Source organism: Salmo trutta, chromosome 12, assembly GCF_901001165.1.
Source record: "Salmo trutta chromosome 12, fSalTru1.1, whole genome shotgun sequence".
Taxonomy (NCBI): Eukaryota; Metazoa; Chordata; class Actinopteri; order Salmoniformes; family Salmonidae; genus Salmo; species Salmo trutta.
In genome coordinates this window covers 86880015-86889339 of record NC_042968.1, presented here as the reverse complement: position 1 = coordinate 86889339, position 9325 = coordinate 86880015, and positions in this window count along the sequence as shown.

Below are 9325 nucleotides of genomic sequence, written 5' to 3'. Positions count from 1 at the left end.
TACAACTTCCTGCAGGAAGTTCCTGCACATCATCTCTAACCGACACTGTCAGGTACCATTCACCAGCGCGATGAGAGCACCCCATACAATAGCAATCTGTCGATATAATCGAGAACTGTCATCAGAAATCACGCAATACGAATCCGACTGTGGGGCACCGCCTGACCCACTAGTTGGTCAGAAGGTTCAAATCAACGTTTCATATCGTGGTGTAGATGTACTGTATTGACAATGGCACAATAACGCAAGATCACATTTCCAGCATGGCCGACAACCAGAACTCACTTGCCTGCCATAGGAAGCAAAATGGTAATTAATAAATAATAAGTGAGCATGGCGTTTGCAGCTCCTAAATTAATAAAAACATTTCAAATGTAGTTTGCTCTGCCAACTCGTGGCATAGCTGGCTGGCTAGCTTGACCGACATTGCTAGCCCGTGGGCGTGTTGCAGGTCGACACGAGTGCGTTCCAGGTGGACTTCATTGCTTCTAAATTTATGGGTGTATTACAACGCTTGGATAGTTAACATAACTGATTAGCATAATTGGTTCAGATTATTTGATGATTTAATGGTCTCTACTTTAATACATTTTTTACAAATCCCAAATCACTATTTCAGGGCTGACCAACTCTGTTCCTGGAGAGCTACTATACTGTAAGTTTTAGCTCCAAACCCAGTAGTAACTAACGTGATGCAGTTAGTAAGGTGCGCTAGATAAGGGTTTGCACAAAAACCTACACACCCATTCAAACCCAGAATCCTATACTTTGTAGTGGAAATTCTAACCAGAAAGGAAGAGACTGTAGATTCTTCAAACAACAACTTTTTATTAAAAATCTGGAGCAGTGAACAATCCACTCAACATTGCAGAGTTAAGGGCCCAACGTACAAGAGTTGGGTCTCAGCTTTTATAACCTTTGTCTACGTGGCAGTTTAGCAGATGTGTGAGATCATGATGGGAACATAGCATACAAACAAGTGATAACGGCAGTTTTGTTACTCCTTTCTGCTGTTAGAATTGTTACTACTGCTCAAGCTAGCGTCTGTTCTCTTCATATCTCCACACAGCTGTGCCCTTGAAAGACATGAAAAGAACAGGATGGACCAGAAACCGGTCACAATCAGGCAGCCCTTAGTCACATGGCCAAAGACAAAGTTACTCTCAAACAAGAGAGGAAAAATACTGGCTTCTTCTGACATGACAGAAATGGACAGTGGAAATGTACAGGTTTAAGGCTTATACAGCGCATGTGCATAAGAGTTTGTAATTTTCCCCATCATATTCCTCCCCTTTGAGACTAACTTCAACCTAATACAAAATGACAAGTAAGCATGTAAGTAATAATTCATAATGTAAGCCAATTGTCATAATCTAAGCAAAACTTAAACCAAGCAAAATATAAAGCATTGTAGGCTCTCTTACACCAGTACATTATCTTTGTCAATGGCTTCCGTTGAGCCACTGAGTTTTTTTTCCCTTCATGGTGCAAAACATTTAAGGGAATAATTTAAACAGTTACAAATCATTTAAACAGTTACACAGGAGTACACTCTGTCTGTACAAAGAGGACAATCATCACATTGACACTGTCCATACTACCACAGTTCAGCATCGACCTACTGCTTCTTCTAGAAATGGGGCGGCTATTGTTTGCTGGACACCCGTCCTGAGCCTGACGTTGGCTCGAGCTGGAGCGGGTGTTATTTAAGTCCACCATGGGACTATGCTGGTGTTGTATACTTCAGTTGCATTGTGGCCACTTCTCCCAGGGCCCATACAACAGCTGCAATGAGAAGTCTGACCACGAAAGCAATAAACATGATGCGTAGTCTGGTCTTGGTCCTCCCATGGCCACTGGGGTCGCCTATGACGATCCATCAGCTGGTACATCTTTGTCTGGGTTGTGGAGCACCATCCTGCAGTAGCTGGCGTGAACCCACGTAGACCTCTGCAACCTTCACCTCTGTCTGGGTCGTCAGGAGCACCTGGAATGGACCAGTCCGGTGCTGTTGGTGCGAAGTCTTTCTGCAATCTTGTATTGTGCCCTATATATATATAAACACTGGATTAGATATGTCTTAACAAGTGTCATTCTGTTTTTAGGACAAAGAAGAATGTACATTTTTCCTGATCAGAGGTTTTGAAAGCATTATTTGACCAGGGAATGACCAGGATAGGGTCGCCTCTACAGTTTACCTCTTACTTCACAGGGATAGACAGACAAATAGTATGTCCTGTGATATCTATGTTGTATTTAAGTGAAGTGTTGAATGTTCTGTGATGTTGCATGTGTGCCATTATTCCCAAACAAATGCCGCTAGGTAACAATGAAGTGTTCATTCATCCATTGCCGTTGGGCTATTGGACTCCCTTCCCCTTGGATAGCTATCAGAGGGTTATGACTTAAAATTCATTAAAAAAAATAACATGCAAATCCTGGATCCTATCCTCTCTTGTTGTGATAATAAATGTTGATTCTTATGTTATTTAAAAGTCAAAGATTATTTAAGACGGCAGAAATCAATGGTGGAAATATATAGGGTCACAATAGTAAATCATGACATTTTGAAACTTTTACTTGAAAAAAGTAATGTTAGATTTGAGGTACAGATTTAAGATAGAGAGAACAGGCATTTTTCTTACGGAAGGATTTGTCTTTGCACCAACTCTTTTCCTATAAGCATTTGTAGGTATTGTCTTTTTTTTACATCTAATTTCATTTATTTTACTTGCCTATTTCTACATAATTTTTATTAGTTTACCGAGTTGGAAGGTATGGGGGGGTGACACAGCATTTATTGTCCACAACCCAGAGGACCCCAAACCACTCAGCACAGGCTAATCTGGGAGGAGAAAGGAATTTATTGAGGGCCAGGATCTGATCACCAAGTTCTGTACACTTTTCTTGCACACATTTTTTTTATTTACTTTGGTAACACTTAACCTCAAGCATACAGATGTAGGATCTTACTTTGATCACCCTGTTGCAGGACAACTTTTCTGCAATGCAGGACATTTTTACCTTGTAGTGTATTTGAGGTTTGATAAGGCTTCTTAAATTTGACTTGATTTTCCCTTAAAAATATATCACCCCCGACAAAAACACAATTTATTATAATCCACATTTCCTGTTACTGCAGGATTATTTTCCTGCTGTAGCAAACTGACTCAAATTAAGATCAATAATAACCTTTAAACACACTCATACAGTACTGGGCCTTTTTATTGTTACATCTAGGCAAACCTGCAGCTTCACAGTCAAAGATCAAGGGGTTTGACAAGGCTAGGGTGCAAGGAGTACAAGCCTTATTCAACCAGAAGTATAGTATGTATCATTGTATTTGAAATGTACTATATATCTGTGATTCAACCATACAATAACAGTCCTGCACTGCTTTTAAGCAAGCTTAAAAAATGTAACCACTAATATTCACAGACAGAGTTCTGGATACAAGGGCTGACATTTGATTTATCAATTAGCTCAAAACTGCTAACTAGTAAAACAAATTGTATAGTGTCTAGTTTACATATATACAGTTTACAAAGCAATATGAACACCTGTGCCCAGATTCACAAAACAGTTAAGCAAAAACTTAATTTAGCTAGCTAGCAAGCAATGGTAATCATGTTTGCATATTTCTTAGTGAGATTACTGTTCTTGGGTTTAAAATAATCAATACTGAAACTTTCAGATGAAGTTTGTGTGAATTAAACAGGTTCAATTGCTTTCATTATCTTTTTCCTGTCACTGCCCTGAGTTTAAGACAAGGGTTTAACCATCTTAGAATAAAGAACATTTCCAATGAAATTTGATTATGGAAAAATTAAGTTCTCTTAACTTTTTGCTTAAGGAGAAACATAATAAATAGCACAAGAACATTTCCAAGAACCTTTTAGAGGAATAGCAGCTTTACTTAACTTTCTTCTTAAGTCTAAAGTTTAGGAAAAAATGGCAGTTAAGAAGAAATGTCTTCGTAAGAAGGTTTTGTGAATCTGGGCCCTGGCCTCTCCACTGCCACATTTATTCCTTTTAAAATCATTTGGAGTCCCAGGAAAAGCCTGACTACAAAGCCTGTTGGACACTTATTTCGACTTATTTTATTTAGCCAGCTAACAACCTATTGGAGGAGAGATGCATGCTTACTCTTACTTCAAGACAACTGGGAACTCTGGAAAAAACTCCCAGCACCGGCTGGGAAAAAACTCGGAATTCCAAGTCAGAAACTTTGACCTCTATCTTGAGCTCCGACATGAAGATCACGGATGTCATGATTCAACTTTGTTCCCCCCAGTTATCTTGAAAGCTCCATATATCCAGAGAATGACAGAATTTGATGACAAAATCTTCCCACAAGAAGGACCGCCGCGCCACCTTCCTGTTCAAGAGATCACAGCACAACAAGGTGAGTCCAAAAATGTATTGTATGCTGCTACATAAATTATGTAATATGCCAGGGAGATAGTATTACTTTCTTAGCTACAGTATACATAAGTGTATGTTGTGTAGTAAGCTGTTAGTAGCCCATGTGCCTCAACCTAATAATTTGGTTCCTTTCCCCCTTATAACTTAGCCTATTTTTCTGACTTAATAGACTAATAGTGAAGACATCAGAACTATGAAATAACACATATGGAATCATATAGTAACTAAAAAAAAGTGTTAAACCAATCAAAATATATTTTATGTTTGAGATTCTTCAAAGTAGCCTTGATGACAGTTTTGCACACTCTTGGCATTCTCTCAACCAGCTCCGTGAGGTAGTCACCTGGAATGCATTTCAATTCCCAGTTGTGCCTTCTTAAAAGTTAATTTGTGGAATTTCTTTCCTTCTTAATGCGTTTGAGTCAATAAGTTGTGTTGTGACAAGGTAGGGTTGGTATACAGAATATAGCCCTATTTGGTAAAAGACCAAGTCCATATTATGGCAAGAACAGCTCAAATAAGCAAAGAGGAACAACAGTCCATCATTACTTTAAGACATGAAGGTCAGTCAATCCAGAAAAAAATTCAAGAACTTCAAAAGTGTCTTCAAATGCAGTCACAAAAACCATCAAGCGCTATGATGAAACTGGCTCTCATGAGGACCACCACAGGAAAGGAAGACCCAGAGTTGCCTCTGCTGCAGAGGATAAGTTCATTAGAATTACCAGCCTCAGAAATTGCAGCCCAAATACATTCTTTACAGAGTTCAAGTAACAGACATCTGAACATTAATCAGGCCTTCATGGTCGAATTGCTGCAAAGAAACCACTACTAAAGGACCCCAATAAGAAGAAAAGACTTGCTTGGGCCAAGAAACACGAGCAAATGGCATTAGACCGGTGGAAAGCTGTCCTTTGGTCTAATGAGTCCAAATGTGAGATTTTTGGTTCCAACCGCCATGTCTTTGTGAGACGCAGAGTAGGTGAATGGATGATCTCCACATGTGTGGTTCCCACTGTGAAGCATGGAGTAGGAGGTGTGATGGTGCTTTGCTGGTGACACTGTCAGTCATTTATTTAGAATTTAAGGCACACTTAACCAGCATGGCTACCATAGCATTCTGCAGCGATATGCCATCTCATCTGGTTTGCGCTTAGTGGGACTATCATTTGTTTTTCAACAGGACAATGACCCAACACAACACACCTCCAGGCAGTGTAGGGGATATATTACCAAGAAGGAGAGTGGTGGAGTGCTGCATCAGATGACCTGGCCTCCACAATCACCCAACCTCAACCCAATTGAGATGGTTTGGGATGAGTTGGACCGCAGATTGAAGGAAAAGCAGCCAACAAGTGCTCAGCACATGTGTGAACTCCTTAAAGACTGTTGGAAAAGCATTCCAGGTGAAGCTGGTTGAGAGAATGCCAAGAGTGTGCAAAGCTGTCAAAGCAAAGGGTGGCTACTTTAAAGAATCTAAAATGTAAAATATATTTTGATTTGTTTAAAACTTTTTTGGTTACTACATGATTCCATATATGTCATTTCATAGTTTTGATGTCTTCACTATTATTCTACAATGTAGAAAATAGTAAAAAATAAAGAAAATCCCTTGAATGAGTAGGGGTGTCCAAACTTTTGAATGGTACTCTATATACATGCGATTGATAGACCTAACTACTAGAAATGGGCAGATGTTTTAGTAAGTGGTGTCAGGTGTGGTCATGGGACGTTTCAAGTGTCCCTAAACCTCTCCAAAGTGGCATGTCTGTAAATGATATAATCCAGTGCTATTGCATATTTTAAATCACTAAATGCTATTTGCTCTGCATAAAAACACAATTTCTACCATATCAACCTCACTCACACTTTGTGGTGGTGTTATGGGGTGTCCAGGGTACATTCCAGTGTCATTTCAACCTCTCCAATGTGTCTGAATGTGGTAATTGCACTACTTTTGCACACTGGATGTGGCTAAAAGTTATTTTTCACTATAAAAACTAAATTTCTACAGCACCAACCTCTCTTAAACATTCTGATGGTGGCAGGGGACATACAGAGGATATCCAAGTGTTTTGTCAACCTAGTGATTCGGTGGACATTTGATGTTGCCATTAAGTCATACATCATCAGATAACATCGGCTAGATTTGTTCCTACCAACCTCAGAATTAATTTCATACCCCCCATGTAGCTATAGATCAAAAACAGACCAAACTGAATCTTACCTTGTAAAATGTTTGCTGTTTGGTGAAAATGTTGTGTAAAAAAAAATAGTCAGGTGATCAATAATGGCAGACAAATAAAATATCCTCATGATTTGTGGAGTCCCGGCTTTCGGTGTGTATCAAGGTATTCCGTGTTTATTTTGTTTATGCTTCACAACGATAACCCGGATGTAGGTTGCAGCCGTCTTGAAATGAGGTCATCTGCTCGGCTTTCCCTTATATATTCTTATGCCCATATATGGTAGTAAGATTTGAAGGCACCGATCAATAGCCAAGATACTCAGCTTTTCCGCAGACACCCTGCTTTTTCAGATAGGGGCTACCATTCTCATACCAAACTGAATTCAATAAAACAAATCAAATAGGGTCCACAAATATGGGGACTTTACTATAGCTCTGAGGTCAGGTCTAGGGTTGAATGGCGGTAACCCAGTTACTGAGATTTACCAGGATTTACCGCCCAAAATACCTCCCCTTTCCCGATAAATAACTTGCGAGAAACCGGTAAATTATAATAAATTATTTATATGAACAGCATGGCGTGAAATGGAACTGAAATTTAATGCAATGTCTAAATCTGGATTCTCTACGTCCTCTGCATGATGAATCATCAACGCTCAGGGCGGGGACATACAGCCCATCTCAGTATGGAGCGCAGTTCACAATGCATGTAGATATATCATCTCGTCATGGTAACTTTTTTTATTGTGACAGGTAGGCCTACATTTGCTGAAGCATAGCCTATGCTACGGTAATAGGGGGGAGGAGAAAAGAGATACTAGGGGATTTGGTGTCCCCTTCTGGCTTAATACCTACACAATAGCCAGTAGGGTTTAACCTTTTACTCCAATGGGCTAAATCAGTGTTTCTTGGAAGTCTTAAACAAATCTATTTTGAAACAAAAGTATACACCTCACACACGTGGTTATGGGCTTAAAAAGAAGAAGACACCTGTAGCATGTCAGATATAGAGTTTACAATTTTGAGTTTGCATCCCAATATTACACTTTATATACATCACAGAAAACTGAAATATAACAAAACCATTTGACATAGAAACACCGGATTTTTGGCATATTTTTGTATTTTTATGTTTATTAATTATTAAAAATATTAATAACATTCCACCCATGAGACCACTAGAGGGTGATTTGGTCATTGGACTGCAGGAAAGGGTTTTAATAGCAGGAACCAGGTTATCGAAATTTACAGTTTTCCCCCCCAAACTCACTCCCGTTTCCCAGGATAAATAACTGCGAAAAAACAGTCAATTATAATAAAATATTTATATGAAAAGTAAGATGTGAAATGGAACTGTTAAATGATATGCAATGTCTAAATCTGTCTTCTTCACGGCCTGCTCTGCTATCTGCATGATCAATCATCAACGCTAAGGTTGGGGACAGATAGCGCATTTCATACCGAACGCAGACAATGCATGGACCAGCTGGTAACTTCTTTTTCTTGTCACAAGTAAATTTGCTGCAGCATCGCCTATGCTACAGTAAAAGGGAATAATATATTTGAAAGCACATCTAATTTACACATCTCCATCTGGCTTTCAGGGGTCACCGTATTTTTTTATGTAAAGATGATTTATCTTTTAATTGCAGCTGCAGAGTTTTTAAAAGTGCCTCTCACTGGAATTTTGTTGCTTTAAATCAGTGCGCATGTGAGCACTCTGTCTTTCTCTCTCTCCATCAATTCCATTCAAATTGCATCCAAAATAGATCATCCTGTTCATAGATATACTATATTTAGTACCAGTCAAAAGTTTGGACACACCTAGTCATTTTTTTATATTTATTTTACCTTTATTTAACTAGGCAAGTCAGTTAAGAACAGATTCTTATTTTCAATGACGGATTCAATATTGCAACCTTTCGGTTACTAGTCCAACGCTCTAACTACTAGGCTACCTGCCACCCCATCAAGTTTTTTTAAAAATGTATACTATTTTCGACATTGTAGAATAATAGTGAAGACATCAAAACTATGAAATAACACATATGGAATCATGTAGTAACCAAAAAAGTGTTAAACAAATCAAAATATATTTTAGATTTTAGATTCTTCAAAGTAGCCACCCTTTGCCTTGATGACAGCTTTGCGCACTCTTGGCATTCTCTCAACCATCTTCACCTGGAATGCTTCTCTAACAGTCTTGAAGGAGTTCCCACATATGCTGAGCACTTGTTGGCTGCTTTCCCATCAATCTGCGGTCCAACTCATCCCAAACCATCACAATTGGGTTGAGGTCAGGTGATTGTGGAGGCCAGGTCATCTGATGCAGCACTCTATAACCCTCCTTCTTGGTCAAATAGCCCTTACACAGCCTGGAGGTGTGTTGGGTCATTGTCCTGTTGAAAAGCAAATGATAGTCCCACTAAGCACAAACCAGATGAGATGGCGTATCGCCGCAGAATGCTGTGGTAGCCATGCTGGTTAAGTGTGCCATGAATTCTAAATAAATAACTGACAGTGTCACCAGCAAAGCACCATCACACCTCCTACTCCATGTTTCACGGTGGGAACCACACATGTGGAGATCATCCGTTCACCTACTCTGCGTCTCACAAAGACATGGCGGTTGGAACCAAAAATCTCAAATTTGGACTCATCAGACCAAAGGACAGATTTCCACCGGTCTAATGTCCATTGCTTGTGTTTCTT